This window comes from Bos grunniens, chromosome X (genome assembly GCF_055505025.1).
Source record: "Bos grunniens cultivar Pamir isolate PY7600 chromosome X, Bosgru_T2T1.0, whole genome shotgun sequence".
NCBI classification, from domain to species: Eukaryota; Metazoa; Chordata; class Mammalia; order Artiodactyla; family Bovidae; genus Bos; species Bos grunniens.
Genome location: NC_141194.1, coordinates 124,640,466 through 124,658,801, shown reverse-complemented (window position 1 = coordinate 124,658,801; position 18,336 = coordinate 124,640,466). Strand labels below are relative to the sequence as shown.

The 18,336-nt window shown below is 42.3% G+C and overlaps 1 protein-coding gene across 24 annotated transcripts in view; it reads right to left on the bottom strand.

Moving 5' to 3' along the window:
• The window catches only part of ARHGEF6 (Rac/Cdc42 guanine nucleotide exchange factor 6), a 117,883-nt gene that overhangs the window by 86,504 nt on the left and 13,043 nt on the right, over positions 1-18,336 (bottom strand). The window contains exon 1 of one of the 24 annotated variants that reach the window (XM_086389114.1): positions 1,781-2,697. The exons of 22 other annotated variants lie outside the window; for them this stretch is intronic. The gene's annotated coding sequence lies outside the window, so the exon portion shown is untranslated. Of the gene's footprint in view, positions 1-1,780; positions 2,698-18,336 lie in introns of those variants that run through there. One more of the 24 variants, XM_086389109.1, reaches the window with a different exon arrangement.

The window sequence follows — 18,336 nt, the reverse complement described above, 5'->3', positions numbered from 1 at the left end:
CTCTGGCCTTCCTGGTATTGCTCATCTGCTGGCAGCAAAACATTGAAGAAATACAATATTTCACTTGGCCAGTTACAATCATCATTCTGATATCCTCTGTCCCTAGGGAAGATACCAAGCGGTTACTGTTTTAAAGACAACTGTTCATTTAAAAATGTATTCAATATCTTGTAATAACCTATCATGGAAGTGAATCTGAAAAGGAATAGATCTATAGATGTATAAGTCAATCACTTTGCTGTACACCCAAAACATTGTAGATCAACTATACTTTAGTAAAAAAATAATTTCACAAATTTAAGAATAAAATTTCAAATGCATTCAATGTATTAAAAGTGTATGGAGATGTCTTCTAGTCTCATAAATGTGTATTTGAAACTAGAAGTCTGCTCAAGCACAGGCTCAACCTATTAATCTGCCAGTCAATGATACAGATCTATATATGGTTTAGTGGCTAAGTCTTGTCTGACTCTTGTGACCCCATGGACTGTAGCCTGCCAGGTTCCTCTGTGCATGGGATTTCCCAAGCAAGAATACTGGAGTGGGTTGCCATTTCTTTCTCCAGGGGATCTTCCCAACCCAGGGATTGAACCCACATCTCCTTCATCGGCAGGCAGATTCTTTACCACCGAGCCACCTGGATTCCCAGATCTATATATATTATCTATTGTGCTGTGCCATGCTGTACTCAGTTGTATCTGACTCTTGCTACCCAATGGATTATAGCCCACCACACTCCTCTGTCCACGGGATTTCCCAGGCAAGAATACTGGAGTGGGTTGCCATTTCCTTCTCCAGGGATCTTCTCGACCCAGGGATCGAACCCATATCTCCTGTATTGGCAGGTGGATTCTTTACCACTAGCACCACTCTCCAATGCTTAACCAGATGCCCAGTTTCTGGATGGAAATATACCTTAAAACAGTTTTTTCCAGGATGTCAAGAAGTTTGCATCCTTTTTTCCCCCAGTGTGGTGATGGAATAAAATGTACCTTTTCATGTGGGGCATGGTTGGTAATGAGCCTAAGATTCTGAAGGATCTGTCTTCCCTGATGGGAAGGTAGGGACATTTGTTCCATTTCTAATCTGCATGTTTTCTGGGAGCTATGTCAAGATCCAATTTTATCTTCTTTGTGTACATATTCTTTAAGACCTAAAATCTGTCTCTTGAGTGAAAATATATAGTATCCATTTTTTCCCCACATTTGCGAGGGAGGCCATCAGTGTAAACAATATATGCAAATGTGGGCCTCTTCTGAGACCCACAAGTCTTTATTCATTTAATCAATGAATGTTTTGCATTCAAACTTAAAATGACTGACGAGCCCAATCGCATCTAAAAATGAGATTCTAATATACTTCTAGCAAAGGGGAGATGTCAGTATTACTAAAGAGTTAAAGGACACTACAATCCAAATATGTTCCTGAATGCTACAATCTAAAATTCAAAGGTTTCCAGGAATAAATGGATAGGCATTCTGTTCTAGTTTGCCAAGACCTGAGTGAACAAGATGCAACAGACCCTAGAGACACTATCAAGTATCCCATGGGATTCCAGACTTACTGCATCTCCCTTAGAAGTGATATCAATGGGAAAGTGTTAATGACATGTATGCCAAAATGGTAACAAAGCAAAAAACTCCTAGTGGGAGTGTGAGCATGTGTATGCACGTGGATGTGTGTATTGGGCAGATGTGGTGGAGATGAGTAGTGTCTAAAATAATAAATGGATGTAAATATCAGCAGAAAAAGGCCGAGAACTGTGATAAAAAACCTTCACCTTTCTTTTGAGGTTGCTCCTTATCCAGGTTAATTGACCTCCTATAGGCGACCACACTGGCCATATTCACTTGTATTAGTTGTTGTTTAGTCGCTCAGGCGTGTCCAACTCTTTGCAACCCCATGAACTGTAGCCTGCCAGGCTCCTCTGTCCATGGGATTTTCCAGGCAAGAATACTGGAGTGGGGTGCCATTGCCTTCTCCAAGGGATCTTCTCGACCCAGGGATCGAATCCACATTTCCTGCATTGGCAGGCGGAGTCTTTACCACTGAGCCGCTAGGGAAGCCCACTTGTGTTGGTACTTGGCTGAATTTGAGAATAAAGACATTGATCAGAAAATGAAACATGCATCAGCAAGAGGCACTGCATCTGCTTGAGGGAAGTTGCCTGCACTATACACAGTTCCCTTTTTTAGAAAACCTCAATACAGTAGAATTTACCCACAGATGCTGTTCTGAAGCACTCGGAACTACATAGGAAGAAGTTGGAAGGGGCCTCTCAGGACTAGTAGAGAAGGCAAAGCCTGAGGGTTATGATTTCTGAGCCAATGGAAAGTTAGACAGAACCATGTCACCCTCCACTGCACCGCACCCTCACGAGCATCACATGGAATAATACTGAACATTCCATCCCAGACCTTCTTCCTCGCTCTTGAGATTGGTCACCTACTAAAATGGAAATACTGTCTATAGAAAGTGCAATACTTTCAGCTGCTATCAGTCTTTTACACCTTAGTGGAAATGAGAGGTGTGAAACCAAGTTCAGAGACGATGATGTGGAGAAAAACTAAGGGCACTGGCACCCAACTGGGAAAAAGCAAGGGAGACTCCCCCACCATGGGCAGGGTATGAGGTAAGCAGACTCCAATACAAGTCACTTGCCTAGAATTAATCCCAATCATTCACATGTACAAAATGGACAACCAATTCCCCTTTTCTATCTCCAAAGCACTGGGATGGTGAAAAGGTAATGCAAATTTGTGCTCAGATGCTGTATGCGATTTCCCAATACAATGGCCGGATGACACGCATCTCTGGCTTCTCTATGCAAGCTTCATGCACCTGTTTAGTGTCCCTGGTATGAAACTGAGCTTCAGATTAGCTGAACTTTTTTTTCTTTTTTTTTTTTTGGTCCACACAATGCAGCATGTGGGATCTTAGTTCCCTGACCAGGGATTGAACCTGTGTCCCCTGCACTGGAAGCATGGAGTCTAACCACTGGACCACCAGGGAAGTCCCTAGCTGAACTTTCTTGATACTTATTTTGGTGCAGAAATTAGCTGCTTAGTTCCAGTTGGATCTGTGAAGGTCGGATGAACAGCAGGATTCCCTGCCTCCATTCACCACTACTGTGAGGCAGGCAGGAAAGAAAAGATTGCTTCTTGGACTACAGCTCAATGGCTTCAAGGTCCCAGGCCTGCCATGGAATGAGGCAAGGTTCAAGAATAACAACAACAGAAAAACATTTACTCTACACTGGGTAAGCAATGGAGAGACAGGGAGTAAAGTTCATTAAAGATTTTAACTATTTACATAGAGCCAGCCTAAGGTCTAGTCCTACATCAGCAGCTGAAATCAGACAAGGCCTTTCATTTTTAAATGTTTCCCCACATTTTTCCATTTTGGATATCCACAATGACAGCAAAACCTATTTTCCATCCACTAAATACCAGGTGTTAATTCTGAACCACTGGGGATCTGCCAATATAAGCTGCACAGAAGTTAATATTTATATGGCTTTACAAATAGATCCTTTTTGGAGGAGTTTTCAGTTTCAACATGTATGCTATTTTATGACATCTTCCCTACACTGACAAAAGTAAGGAAGTGCATGAGAAGACACTCCCCCAACCATTTGGTAATCTTACTGCTACAATTTCCTGATTTACTGAGCCCTTGCTATGTGCTATGGGCTGACACCATCCATTCATTGCCCTTGATTCTCCCAGCAAGCCTGTATAATCTGGGTACAGTTATTTTCCCCATTTTATAGATAAGTAAATGGTGACTCAAAGTAAGTAGTTAAGTCACAAAGCAAGAATGTGATGGAATCAATAAAAATATACAAGAAAGTGCTCTGAGGAGCATTTTAGCCCTGTATGCATACCCGAAGTTTTATGTGTGTGTGTTAGTTGCTCAGTCACGCCCTGACTCTTTGTGACCCCACGGACTGTAGCCCACCAGGCTCCTCTGTCCATGGAATTCTCCAGGCAAAAATACTGGAGTGGGTTGCCATTTGCTTTCTCTAGGGGATCTTCCTGACCCAGGGATCGAACCCAGGTTTCCTGCATCGCAGATAGCCCCCTTACCATCTGAGCCACCATGTTTTCCTGACATAAAAAGATGAGAACGAAATCTGTGAGTCTGTACATGAAAAGAAATCCCTTGCTGCTGTCAATACAAGGAGTACCTTTACCACCTGCAGCAAGCTGGTTACAACCTCTAAGACAACTTAGTTCAACTAATTGTGACAAAGAGAAACTCACCTGTATGAGAAGACTGTCTTCTGCAGGGGTTTGCCTAACTCCTGTGTTGTCTTTCTCATTTCAGGGGGCAGCCCTGACCCAGCAGGCACCTCGTCATATTTGCCAGAAGGGGTTCAGGGCTGCACTAAGTTACTCCCGTTTGTTGGTCTGGTTCCATCGTCCATATACGTTAAGTGTTGGCTGACGGGGTGTGGGTTGGGGATCTGGCCCATGGTTACAGGACCAAGTGAAACCATTCCTCAGCATCATACTCTAAGCATCTGCGTTAACCAGTCATAGCCCCAGCCACATCCTCGTTAAGACAAGAAGCCATACCACAAACCAGTTCAGAACTAGGTGATGCCTCTAATGCCATGTGGCTTCAGTACCACTCAGTGCATTTCATTTAAAGCTAATTCAGGGCTTGAGAGGATCACAATAGACTCCATCACTCAACTATTAAAGCCTAATCAACTGCAAAGCAAGTGATTCAGTGAGACCACATGGATATAGCTTATGTTTCTGGCCCATTTAAAAAAAAAAAAAAAACTTTTTTCAAATATTTTAGGAACATTCCATCTCTTCCTTGTTCTCCTTGTTCTTATTGAATAAGATCTTAAATTAACTTAGACCATCTTGAATCACATTCTCTAATCCTCACAGCTGAGCACGCTGCCTCTGTTAACCCCTGAACTTTGGAGGAAATGTCATTACATCGTGCGACAGAGCAAGCCAATCTGAGCTGCTTAGTCATATTTCACTGGGTGGCAGTGCTCCTGGCTTTGTAGACATGACCTGGGATGCTTCCACCCAGCTCCTCCTAAAAGCAGTCACCCAGTCCGCAACAAATAATCCTCTCATCTCAGAAACTGGACCCACCTCGACACTGGTATTCCACTTACTAGAATACAGGAGTTAGCATTTATACTCTGCTTGGTTTTAAATGAAAACTCTTCCAATTTGATATGGTGCAAAGCCTGCTCGCTACTTCTCTCCCTTATTTCCTTCCCTTCTCTACACTTCAGCCATTTAGAGAACAAGGTCTGACTTATGCTCGTAGCTGCAATAACATCGGTGTACTGAAAAGAGCACCGACGTGAGGGTCAGGAAACCTTAACTCTAATCCAAGATTTGTCACTGCGGGGCAGTTGTGAGGACTCAAGGAAAGCAACACTACTTTCTTTGTGTCTCTGTTTCCCATCTGGATGGTGAGAGATGTCTTTGACCAAAGGAGCGCAGTAAAAGGCCTGCTGATTCATCCTCTGAACAGGGGCTCCCAAAGGCAGCATCTTGGCTGGGTCCCCAAGGTCCAGAATCTGGTCTTCAAATCTCAAGGCTCTTGAAAATAGACTCATATTAACCACGTTCACAAAAGGCTAATACATAAAGCGAAAAGCCAATGTACTAATTTTTCAAAAAAATGAACCATTAAGAGGATTGGATCCTTCCATTTTATGGTCTAGATCACTCTCTCCCAACAGAGAAATCTACATGGTAAGCCAAATTACAATCAGAAATTTGTTGGATAATACAGAATCAGAGCAAAGGGAGTCTGGAGTATCGCAGCCTAACATAATTATTACCTGTTTACAGATGATTTTTTTTTTTCAAAATGTCATTTTTAAATGGCTTATTTATAAATTCTGGCTCTATCTTCCTGCCAGTGCCTCGTGGGACTTGTGTTGCAATTGGGGATGGCTTTGACCATCTATGTCCTTTTGTTTCTGTGAATTTATACAGAGTTACTTTAGATAACTAATATAGGCTTCTTGATGACTTGGACCTCATGATATCCAGAGCCAGGAAGTCCAGCTTCACAGAGCTCCTGTAAAACGAGCAAAGGTCTGAGCCTAATTGTTACTGCTCACGCCTCATCTTGAAATCCCCAAGTCCACTTCCAGATGGCTTCCTCAGCATCACTGACATCACCACATCCAACTTTATGATCTCCATTCTTCCTTGTGAGCACATGTTTACGGCAAAAACCACTTTCTCCACGACAGAAATTTATCTTCAGTTGAGTAGCAAGTGTTCAGGAAAGAAGCAAAGGAATGAGGAATGATAGGGGCATCCTGGTGGAAACAGTGCCAAGATTAAAAAGAGAAAGGGAGAGGACAATTGGCTTTGGATAATCTCACCAAAAAGAGAGTAGATGTGAAGGAAAGCAACAGACGAAATCTCTCTTATAAATAGCACTTGCCAAGCCAAGGAGGGAAGCCGAAGACCTAGAACCAGCTGCCGCCCAGCCAGATGGCCGCTGTGGCCCACCTCCCGCCCACCACCTTCCTCCTGTGCCCCTGTCACTAGAGTCATACAAGCTGCCAGTTTTGAGGGGTGGGGCGGACAGACATGGGATGCCCCAGCTGCTGGAGCATCTGTGCACCAGAGCTGGGGGTGTCCTCCCTGAGCCCCAAGTCCCCACCCCTTCAGAGAAGGCAACTTATTTCTTAGTCTTGCAGATTGGAACAAGGAACATGTTTTCCCAGAGATACAGTGTCATTCCCGCCACTTAGTCACCGTGACATCTGTAATTCAGTCACATTAGTTATTAAACAAGCCGCTGTGGGCCGGCCAGAAAACAGTCACCGTGTAGCGCCATATTTCTATGGGAAAATGTGCTGTGTTCCTTAAAATAACTTAAAAACAAACTTTTGGAAAATCCATTTTTATACTGAAAAATGCCTGAACATGGGGTCCCAAATCAACATCCTCATCCTTTATACTTCTTCCTTGTCCTTTCATGTAAGGATAAATTTAAAAAGATAAAAAACACCCTAGATATTCCAGGTACTATTTCTTTTAGAACTCCCCATGATGAATCCAGCCATAGGTATAAAGACCACGAGAAGAGGCTCAGAAAGTCTAAGAGCCGAGAGCTCCTGCTGGTTTAATTGTCCAGGCAGTGAAGGAGGGGACTCTCCTGTGAAGACAGGGTTCCCAAAGCCCCTGCTTTCTATGATTTAGGGTCAGAGCCTGAAAACCTAGTAGAAGCAACTGCTTTGCGACAAATTCCATGCACAGGAGAGACTAGTGTTACATGTTGTTGCTCAGTCGTTCAGTTGCACCCAACTCTTTGCAACCCCATGGACTGCAGCATGCCAAGCTTATATCAATAAATCATCACTCACTGGTGAACTGGTAAGGTGGACTATCAGAGAAACTTAAATAAGTCCCATGAAACCAGTTTTTTAAAACATCTTCATGTCTGGGCATTGGGGAAGGATGGACTGAGAGTTTGGGATTAGCAGATGCAAACGATTACTTATAGAATGGATAAACAACCAGGTCCTCTCTTGTCCCCTTCTCCTCCTGCCTTCAATCTTTCCCAGCATCAGGGTCTTTTCAAATAAGTCAGTTCTTCACATCAGGTGGCCAAAGTATTGGAGCTTCAGCTTCAGCATCAGTACTTCCAATGAATATTCAGGACTGATTTCCTTTAGAATTGACTGGTTGGATCTCCTTGCAGTCCAAGGGATTCTCAGGAGTCTTCTTCAACACCACAGTTTGAAAGTATCAGTTCTTTGGCGCTCAGCCTTCTTTATGGTCCAACTCTCACATCCGTACATGACTACTGGAAAAACCGTAGCTTTGACTAGACGGACATTTATGGGCAAAGTAATGTCTCTGCTTTTTAATATGCTGTCTAGGTTGGTCATAGCTTTCTTCCAAGGAGCAAGGGTCTTTTAATTTCATGGCTGCAGTTACCACCTGCAGTGATTTTGGAGCCCAAGAAAGCCTGTCACTGTTTCCATTGTTTGCCCATCTATTTGCCATGAAGTGACGGGACCAGATGCCATGATCTTAGTTTTTTGAATATTGAGTTTTAAGCCAGCTTTTTCAATCTCCTCTTTCACCTTCATCAAGAGGCTCTTTATTTCCTCTTCACTTTATGCCACAAGGGTGGTGTCATCTGCATATCTAAGGTTATTGATATTTCTCCCCGCAATCTTGATTCCAGCTTGTGCTTCATCTAGTCAGGCATTTTGCATGATGTACTCTGCATATAAGTTAAATAAGCAGGGTGACAATATACAGCCTTTACGAGCACAAAGCTGAGGGAGGGAGGTGGGCAATGAACACAGTAGTCCCCCCTCCAGCAGTCTCATCCACTGCCTTCCTTAAAGTCCTCCACCCTCATGCCTCTCTTTCTTCCTCCTGTCTGCATAGATGGCACATACATAAGCTCTCAGTCAACTCCAGTGTTATACTCTCTACTTATTCTGCAGGGTTTAAGATTAGCCCTGGCTTTCCCATTGGAAAACCAACTCTTAGCAGCACAGTGTCCCCCAGCCCTGGTCCAGCATTCAATACCTATGAGACACTCAATAAACCACCATTCATTGGTGGATTGGTAGGGTGGACTATCAGAAAAACTGAAATAAGCCCCATAAAGCCAGGTTTTTTAAAACATTTTCATATCTGGGTGTGGAGGAGGGACGGACTGGGAGTTTGGGATTAGCAGATGCAAACTATTACTTATAGAATGGATAAACAACCAGGTCCTACTGTATAGCACAAGAAAGTATATTTGATATCCTGGGACAAACCATAAAGGAAAAGAATATAAAAAATGTATAACTGAATCACTTTGCTGTACAGCAGAAATTAACATAACATTGTAAATCAACTACACTGCAATAGTATTAAAAATTTTTTTCATCTCTGGATCCTCAGTGTCTAGAAAAGTGTCACATAGTAGGTATTCAATAACTGTTTGATGAATTACAGTTTAGAAGCTTTCACCAATTGGTGATTAATTATAATTGAGGAAAAGGCATTGTCAAGATCACAAGTAAAGGCAAAAAGAAATATGATTAGCAAAGAAAAAGAATCCATTTCCATATGACTTTTCAGGAAACATCTGTTATCTAAACTAACACACACCTGTGCTTGTCCCCAAACTGAAGCCCAGTGACTGTGAGGTGACTGAAGATGCTTCAAACTCTACGGTGATGGATTTCAGTGACTCATGTGCCCATGCAATTTCTGGCTTGTCTCGGGTGGTACAAATCTCCTCCCAAAGCACCATGATGTGGGCACTATAGAGAAGGGATGCTGGAAAGGACTGTGAGATGTTACTGTTTGGCTGGCTGGGTTATCTTTTTTTTGAACAGTGTATTGTAAAACAGCTTAAAAGACAGCCACTATGAGCCACATTAACCTGTTTATCCCTTGCCTTAAAACAGAGTCCAAGTCCCAGCAGGGCACAGTGGGACATGACAAAATACGGCAAAGTAACCCAGGAGAAGGAAGAAGCAGTGACAGGCAATTGGCAAGACTACAAATCACACGCCTGAAGTCCCTCTCACACCAGCTAATCTGGGTGGGAAGGATGTTGTGCCAAAGTTTCTCCCACTTTCTTTCTTTCTTTTGAGATCACCTTCAACAATTCATTTGGCAAAGACTTTTGGCATACTGTGCTTACTTCTCTATGTGAGTCACTTTTTCAAAACTATGCCCTTTTCAGAGATGCCCATCGAGGCCTAACAGACATCAATCAGCCAATTAATGAATAAGTTAATTAATTTTCCTCCATCTGACCCCAAACAAGATCTGTGCCTAGGAAACCATCCAAACACAGGAAGGTGGGCATTCAGGAGCTCAGACATCCAAGCCAGCATGAACAGTGCTTTCTGTTAAAAGTCACATCTCTCAGCCTAAGCTAACCTTGCCTATGACTGCCTACAAGATCAAGTCCGCACTCTTCAAACCAGCATTCAAAGTGCTTCTCAAGCTGGTCTCACCACTAGCAAGTGCGTCATTTCTTACCGTCACCTCTATGTATGCCCCAGAATCCTTTGCTTCCTTCACTGTGCCGCTCTCTGCTAGGCACCCTTCTCTTTATGAACAAGCTCCCTCAATCATCTGAATTGTAGCAGATCTTCGGGGCCCATCCTCCATCAGTCTCCTCCATAGGGTCTTCCTCCAACACTCTAACTTAGTACACAATGCACTTCTCTTTCCACTCTGTATTATGCTCTAGACTCTGGCAGCATGGCTACCTAGCCAGACATCCACTGCGAAACTCCATGACTATTTCCCGTACACATGCTGCCCTTTTCCACAATGCTCAGCACTTGCCACACAGACGATCCACAAACATTTGCTGACTATTCCTCTTTTCTTTCAACCTAAAATTTAAGTGGCTATTTCTTCCACCAGAAACACCTGTCCTTTGGGCCTACCTTCTCCAGAAGGAAAGACAGGGGGAGGTCATTTTTTTTCCTCATAGAACTTGTTAAATCAGGGCTCATATATTTTCCATCACATGGGAAGACAGATGTTTGTTTTTGAAGAATATGATTGAGAGAAGAAAAGAATGCTGATAAAGCATTTACCTCACCCAAAGGAAGTGCAGTTACTGCCTGGGACCACTTTGGAGAATCAAAGTTAGAGTCCTGGATATGCAAATCTCACACTTGAAATTGTAGTGAAATTGACAGAGTTTCGGTAACACAAGGAATAAGAAGTGACCTGAGGACAGGAAAGGCAGAGAAAGTCTTCCATATGACACTGTGTGACCTAATCTCTCATGTTTTTCTTTTTCTTTTTTTTTAACTTTTAAAAACATGAAACAGGTGCTCCAGCTTGGTATAAAGAAACTGAGTAATACTGACTAGGAGAGACCCAGTTTTCCTGTTAGCCTTATTTTCATCCACTAAAGAGTCACTTCAATAAATAAAGTCAGCTCTTGAAAATCTACATATAGGCTGTTAGATATTCAAGCTATCTAAAATTAATTCTTAACAATTCATCCACTCATTACCCATTCAACAAATATTTACTGAACACCTGGTATATGCCAAGCACTAATGCATAAATTTGTTTTAAGATAAGAAATAAAACGGATGCTATATGAAGTCTATCAAAAAAAAAAAAGTCCCTACAAGTATATACCAACTATCAAACATTATTTTTCATTCTGTTCTCTTTCCTTGAAGGTGATTTTTTAATCCCGAATCAAGATTTCCCCCAATTCATTCCCAAATACCAGCATATCTTCAAAGAATGCAAGCGGGTTATTTCACAGTAAAAATGCTGATTTACACTATCACAACACACATTTCTCCAAAGAAGTGGTTAAATTTCTTTGGTTAGTAAAATACTGAATTCTCTTGGTTTGCATACATTTCTCAGAAATCATTGGTAAGTAGCCCCAGTTTGCTGGAAACCTAGCCATGAAGAACAGACAAGTTATTAATACAAGACAGAATGTTCCTCAGTGCTGAGGGACTGCTTCACAGGGCCAGCTCTTCATAAAAGCTGTTCACAGCTTGACCCCTTAAAGATGCCTCTTAAAGTAATGCCTGTGCTGCCAAAGGGAGGGAAACCTGCATGTTTTGTCTAGGGTGAGACAAGCAAGTCCTTATCACACTTTCACTCTCTGCTTTGCAAACTGCTGCACTTCATCTCACCTTAATTTAATTCTTTCTCTTCCCCATTGCCCTATTCAATCCCTCAGTTGACATGTCTGATCTCTGTAATAATATTCAAGTCCCTAAGAAAGTATAAAGCTGGGATTTTACTCTATTTCTCTAAGCAGAACTTAATTAGGAAGGTAAATCTTCTGCCAAGAAGTCAAATACAAATGACATGTGACTAGATGTCATCTGAAGCCACACAACCCTCTGTGTGGTAGGGTCCAGTTTGCCAGGGTCTGACAAAGCCAGGAGCTAATTAGACAGATGTCTGGTGTTGTAAGTCTTTCTTCCAGATGACAATAGAGGAAGTGGCAAGGTCACTGTTGAAATGTAGATAAGGAGCAGCCTTCTGGGCTGAGTGGACATACACCTCCTCTAAAAATGGAGGTAAGCAAAGGCCCTAAGCAATCAGCCAGACCTTGTACTTCCCTTTGGTGCTAACCCCAGTGTCATCACCAATGGCTCTGCCTACCTTATGCTGTGTTGGCAATGTCCTCACCTCTCAGACCGATCCTTGGGGGGTCGCCTCAGTGAAAGCATACAAACAAATTAGAGTGGGGCTGGAGCAGGGGAGAACTGGCCAAGATTGTGTGGTCTTAATAAAGGCCTGTATTGTGCTCTGTTGCCCCCAGAAACAGCCTGGATTCAAATCAACATTAAAACCAAATTACAGTTGAGTTAGATTTAATTCCAACAAAATGCCTTCCTTTTGGTATTATCAGCACACATTCAATTCAATTCAGAAACTATATGTTTCCTTTTTAAGTATTATATACCATGGGGGGTTTTGTTTGTTTTTGTTTTTTGTATAGAGGCAACTGATTATTTTTCCCCCTCAACTGTGCCCAATTCAACAGGTTTATTACTTATTTCCTGGGAGCAAGGGGGAAAGCTTTTGTCAGTCATCACCAAAAACAAAAAAACATTTGTTGAATTGTTTAATTCAACTAAAACAAGAAGCAAACTGCTCTGGAGTGGATTTTTAAATTTCAAGCTATAGTAATTATAAAATGAATATCAATACCTTTGTTTTAAAAGACACACCTACTATTTTATCCAGGTAAACATGAGAAACTGAAAATATCCTTTTAAACATTCTCCTAGTTTATGCATAGACTAGAAAAGAGTGAAAAGCTTTCCTGATTTTTCAATTCCAAGAGGAATCCGTCCAAACCGTTTCTATTATTAGCACACAAAATGGTAGCTAAAGAAGTTACTGTGGTTAACAACTGAATAATTCATAGTCTCAGAAGAATTCAGTCGCTTTGTCTTCTCCAGTTCCTCTTTAGAACTGGATCCCCAAACATATTTCGCGCCCTGAGTTGTTATAAAGAAAACCATATACAAATTTCTTCTCAGAACTTAAAAATCAGCCACGCAAAGCACTAAAAACAACAGCGAGACATTAGGCTGGAGACTTAACAGGAACTTTTATAACCAGTTCATGAAACTCTTAAGATTCAGTCAGTTCAGTTCAGTTCAGTCACTCAGTCGTGTCCGACTCTTTGCGACCCCATGAATCGCAGCACACCAGGCCTCCCTGTCCATCACCAACTCCCGGAGTTCACTCAGACTCACGTCCATCGAGTCTTAAGATTACACATACATTATCAGAAGTTAGAGTTACAGCTTCCAGTTTCTGTCCCATGGCTATCACTGGGCTATAATATCACCAAAATTTAAACTGTCTTTATGCAATCTTCCAAATAAAATATGTAAACACAGTAAATATGACCTACAAATAGTTTTCAACACATTTCAACACCCTCTAATCTAAAGTCGTTATTTTCTATGATGCGAGACACTAAGAATTTCAAGTTCAGAAAAAGAAAAAAAAAAACAAACACTCCAATTAGTGAGTGAAAGAGGTTAATAATGTTGGCAGGATAGAGTTCTGCTGTTCACCAGGAGAACAGAGGTCAAGCCCACCACCACTCTTCACCGAAAATTCCCAGAAACGTTCAACTTTGTTTTGTCTTTGGAAGAAAGATGTTAAGTATTAAAAAATATGTGGGGATTTTAACCTTCAACTTTATTTTCTAACAACTTTTTCCCAAAAACAAGCGATCTCTGCCAAATAAAGCATAGAACTGTGAAAGAAGATGGCTGGATTTTCTCTTTCCTGGTTTACATTTCATCCTCGTCTAAATTCTCAATGGAACAAGTGTAAAACCTCAGAACCCCAGGTGACGCCATCATTCCCCAGAGGCCACAGTTTACCCTTTCCTGTCTCCAAGGGCTTTTCCATTATTTTATTATTTGTTTCTCTGCACTGGGTCTTCACTGCTGCGCAGGCTTTCTCTACTTGTGGCAATTGGGGGCTACTCTCTAGTTGCAGTGACTGGGGGCCTCTCATTGCGGTGGCTACTCTTGTGGAGCACAGGCTCTAGTTGTTGAGGCCTGCGGACTTAGTTGCTCTGCAGTATATGGGATCTTCCTGCACCAGGGATTAAACCCATGTCCCCTGCATTGCAAGGTGGATTCTTAACCTCTGGACCACCAGGGAAGTCCCAAGGTTTTTTTAATGTTACAATTTCTAAAGCAAATCTTTCCATTAAGCACGATTCCCTTCTTAAATAGAGTTTGCCTAACCTGTCAACAAGAAAAAAAGTGAACCTTTTTTGGATACTGCAATGTGATCATTTGTGAACACTAGTCTACTAGGATATATTAAAATTCCAGGGACTTCTTTGATGGTTCAGTGGTTAAGAATCCACCTTCCAATGCAGGGGATGTGGATTCAATCCCTAGTCAGGGAACTAAGATCCCACATGGCCCATGCTGCAACGAAGACCCAGTGCAGCCAAAAAACTAAAATACAGCTAAATTAGGAACTAATTAGATGTTAGTGAGCGTTTACTCAGTGCCAGGCACTAGTGTGAAGTGCTTTACTTCTCTCATTTAATGCTAAGAGGTAGCTTATATCTAATAATAAGAAAGTAATATATATACCTAATATTACCTAACACTACCATGAAGAAAGGGCTTCCCTGGTGACTCAGTTGGTAAAGAATCTGCCTGTATGCAGGAGACCTGGATTCAATCCCTGGGTTGGGAAGATCCCCTGGAGAAGGGCATGTCAACCCACTCCAGTATTCTTGCCTGGAGAATCCCATGGACAGAGGAACCTGGCGGGTTACAGTCCGTAGGGTCACAATTGAGTCAGACACAATTGAGCGACTAACACTTTTCACCATGAAGGAAATTATCATATACCTCACAAGTGGCTACCTCAGGTCAGTTCAAGTCCAAAACTCAAGCTCTTAGCCTTTGCACTACTACACGACTTCTCTAGAACAAAGGTTTCCTGAGCAGGAATTAGACCTAGACCAAGGCCGAGAAAGTTAGAAATTCTGGCCACTAGACCACACAGCATGTGCTGGGTTACCTGACCCCATGCCAAAAATGCCCGGATGGTTATGTTTGGCAGTCTGCTTTTTTATAGTTTTTGTCTCCTGCTGATTTCATTGCTTCCATATTTCACATAGATATAGACTTTCTACCATCACCAGCAAGTCTAATCTGGAGCAACCTCTCTTCTCCCTTTATCACAACTTTCCATTTAGATGCTGTTTTCCAGTTTACAAAGTGCTTCCACATACCTTATCTCATCTAATCTAATTTGCTATTTCTAATCAGTTTGGGGATGAGCAACCAGATTACCCATAATTCCAACAGGCTTCGATAAATAAAAGCAATTAGGTTCTGAGTGAGGGCTTAAGGCAGACTCCTAGGAATGAAGTGCATATGTCCAAGGACAAAGAGCGGGCATCTCTTTTGCAGCCCAGACCTTGCCTGACCACTCAGTCATTCTAGCAATCATTCATTTAATAAACATTTACTGAGCACCAGCTATGTGCCACATTCTGTCATGACTGCTGGCATTACAAGGATGATCAACCTCTAGTTCCTGCCTTTGAGAAGCCCCAAGACTAGTAGAGAGAGAAATGTGACCACAGATTACCATGCTGAGAATGGGCAGGCAGCAAAAAGGTAGCTGTGCACAAAGGATTATGGGAAAATGGATGCTAGCTGCCCAGTTCAGCAGAGATTTTCTAGACGATCCAAGGCTGATGAGGTTCTCAGCTTGGTGGCAGACTCTAGGGGTTGCTGGACGACTGAACTCTAAATAAACCAGGGAAAAAGTTCTCGACTCTGGCTACACATTAGAATCACTTGGGGAGCTTTCAAAATCAAATAATAACAAGACCACTTCGGAAAATTTGGGGGCAGCACTTACTCAGGCCAAACATACACATACCCTATGACCCAGCAGTTCCATTCCTATGTATAAACCCAGCAGAAATGTGTACCAGAAGACACACACAGGGATATTCATAGTAGCATTGTTCATAGCAACCCCAAACTGGAAACAACCCAGATGTCCATCAACAGGTGAATGGATAAAGAAAATAGGGGTCATCTACACAATGGAATACCACTAGGAATAAAAAATAAAGAACAACGAAGCACAGACTCTAGGGCGCCTGGGCTCAGTAGCTGTGGCACATGGGCTTAGTTGCCCTGCGGCATGCAGAATTTTCTCGGACCAGGGATCGAACCTGTGTCCTCTGCACTTGGCAGGCAGATTTTTAACCACTGAACCACCAGTTCCAGATGTGTTCAGTTTGTAAGGATCCAATGAACTTTTTACTCAGGACTTGCGCAGTTTCCTGAATTCATGCTGTACGTCAATATAAAGTTTACTTAAACATTAAAAAAAAGAAGAAATAGTGAGGAAGGCCTAGATCTCACTGCAGACCAATTAACCCAAAAGCCCAGTGTGGGTAGACCCCAATATTTGTATTTTTTAAAAAACACCCCTAGTGGCTCTGATGTACAGCTGTGTGTGAAAACCAAGGCTAGATGTTCCCATATTCTCAATAGCTCCTTTGGGTTAACAGCCTGGCACGTGGCAAAGGGAACAAGTTCTGAAGTAAGGAACATCAGTGATTACATTCTGGCTCTGTTTTGCACTGGCAGTGTGTGGCATTTGTCTGGATCATCCCCAAACCTCAGTTTCCACCAGTGTATAATGGGCACAATATCCTCTCCCCACCTAGGACTGTTGTGAGGATGAAATGAAATAATATATTTAGAGCACCTAGCATGCAACCTAGAACACAGTATGTGCTTGAAAAATGGTAGGTACCCACCTCCTCTCCCTCCTTCATGTCTAAGTTCCTAAGTCTCAGCCCAGTGATGAGCAGATCGCTGTAGACAAACAAAACTCACACTCTCCGGTTTCTCCTCCTGAATGAGTTTCTTTGTAGACCGAAGTAATATTATACTTGGGCTAGTGACGTCAAATGAATGTCAGACATTTCTGGGCCCTGGGGGCTCACTCTGTTCAACACTGCCACCCCCAAAGATGATTGGAGAGGAAGCAGACCATAGATCAATACCAACCACAGACCCTCCTGTGGAAAGCTTTGTCCCTGACCTTACCCCTAGTAACAGCAACAGTCCTGTGAGGTGGCAAGAAAGAACAGAAAGAAACAGTAGCTTGGGAGACATACCAGCCACAATATGTACCAAATGAGACACTTTTGTATCAAATGTCATGTTGGCATAAAAACAAAGCAGAATCATGGGCTGAGAAGCAGAAGATTCGGGTGAGAGTTTTGATGACACCACCCATCAGCTGTGTGACTTTGGTTCACTAAACTTTTCTGTTTCTCTGGCCAATGAAAACAATGCCATCTCTCCTACATCCTTTACAAGGGCACAGTGAGTTAGATAAGATAAATAGAATGCTTTCCAAAACCTGAAGCAGCAAAGGAAGGCAAGATGAGATTTCTAGGCTGGAAATTTACTTTGTTCCAAACTCCAGTCACCAACCACCACCCTCCCTCTCCAAGACTGAGAACTCTCTGATATTAACTGCTTCAAGCACACCCAGAGACTCCACCAGCCTGAAGCTCGCTTATGTAAGAAGAGACTGCAGCACTGCCTGGCATGTAGCGTAATACTTTGCTTAAGAGAAATCCTTGGAAATGCCTCAGCTGAACTACAAGGGCAGGCCCAGGCTTTACATTTTGGAGACAGGCGCTCTCAGTCACGGAACACCAGAACTGTGGCTGGAGCAAATGATGTCATCGGAGCTCTTCTTACCATGGTCAATGTCAAAATTAAGATAGGAAGTTCAAGGACAAATCGTGGGGTTCCCAGGCAAATACAAGTTAGAAAAACAGTCTGGACCTCAGAATCTTGCTTTTAAAATTGTCTCCTCTCCTATAATGGTTTCTGGTTTATGTGAAGCTTTTCTTGACAAAAGGTACATAGTTGCATACAAAAATATATTCCCTTAGGACTCTATTTTTTCTCCCACTACACATTAAGGAGAGACAAAAAAAAAAAAAAAAAATCATGTGAGTCACCCCTGTATCCAAAAACAATAACAAACCAAAAATAAAACTATAAGATTTTCGAAGAGACAGATAAACTTAAAGGCTCTCCACTCTAGAGCTGAGAAACGAAATCGCTCAAATACCTGTTGGGTTCCTAAATGACTGGAAAATGAAAACTCGAAATTAACCACAGGTACGTTGGAACATCTTGTAGATACAGGACTTTCCCCATCCACAAACCATTTCTGCGACAGACCTGTGTACTCAATGCCTAAAATATCCCCAAATGTACGGATGCCGGGAATTGGGGGGGGACGGGGG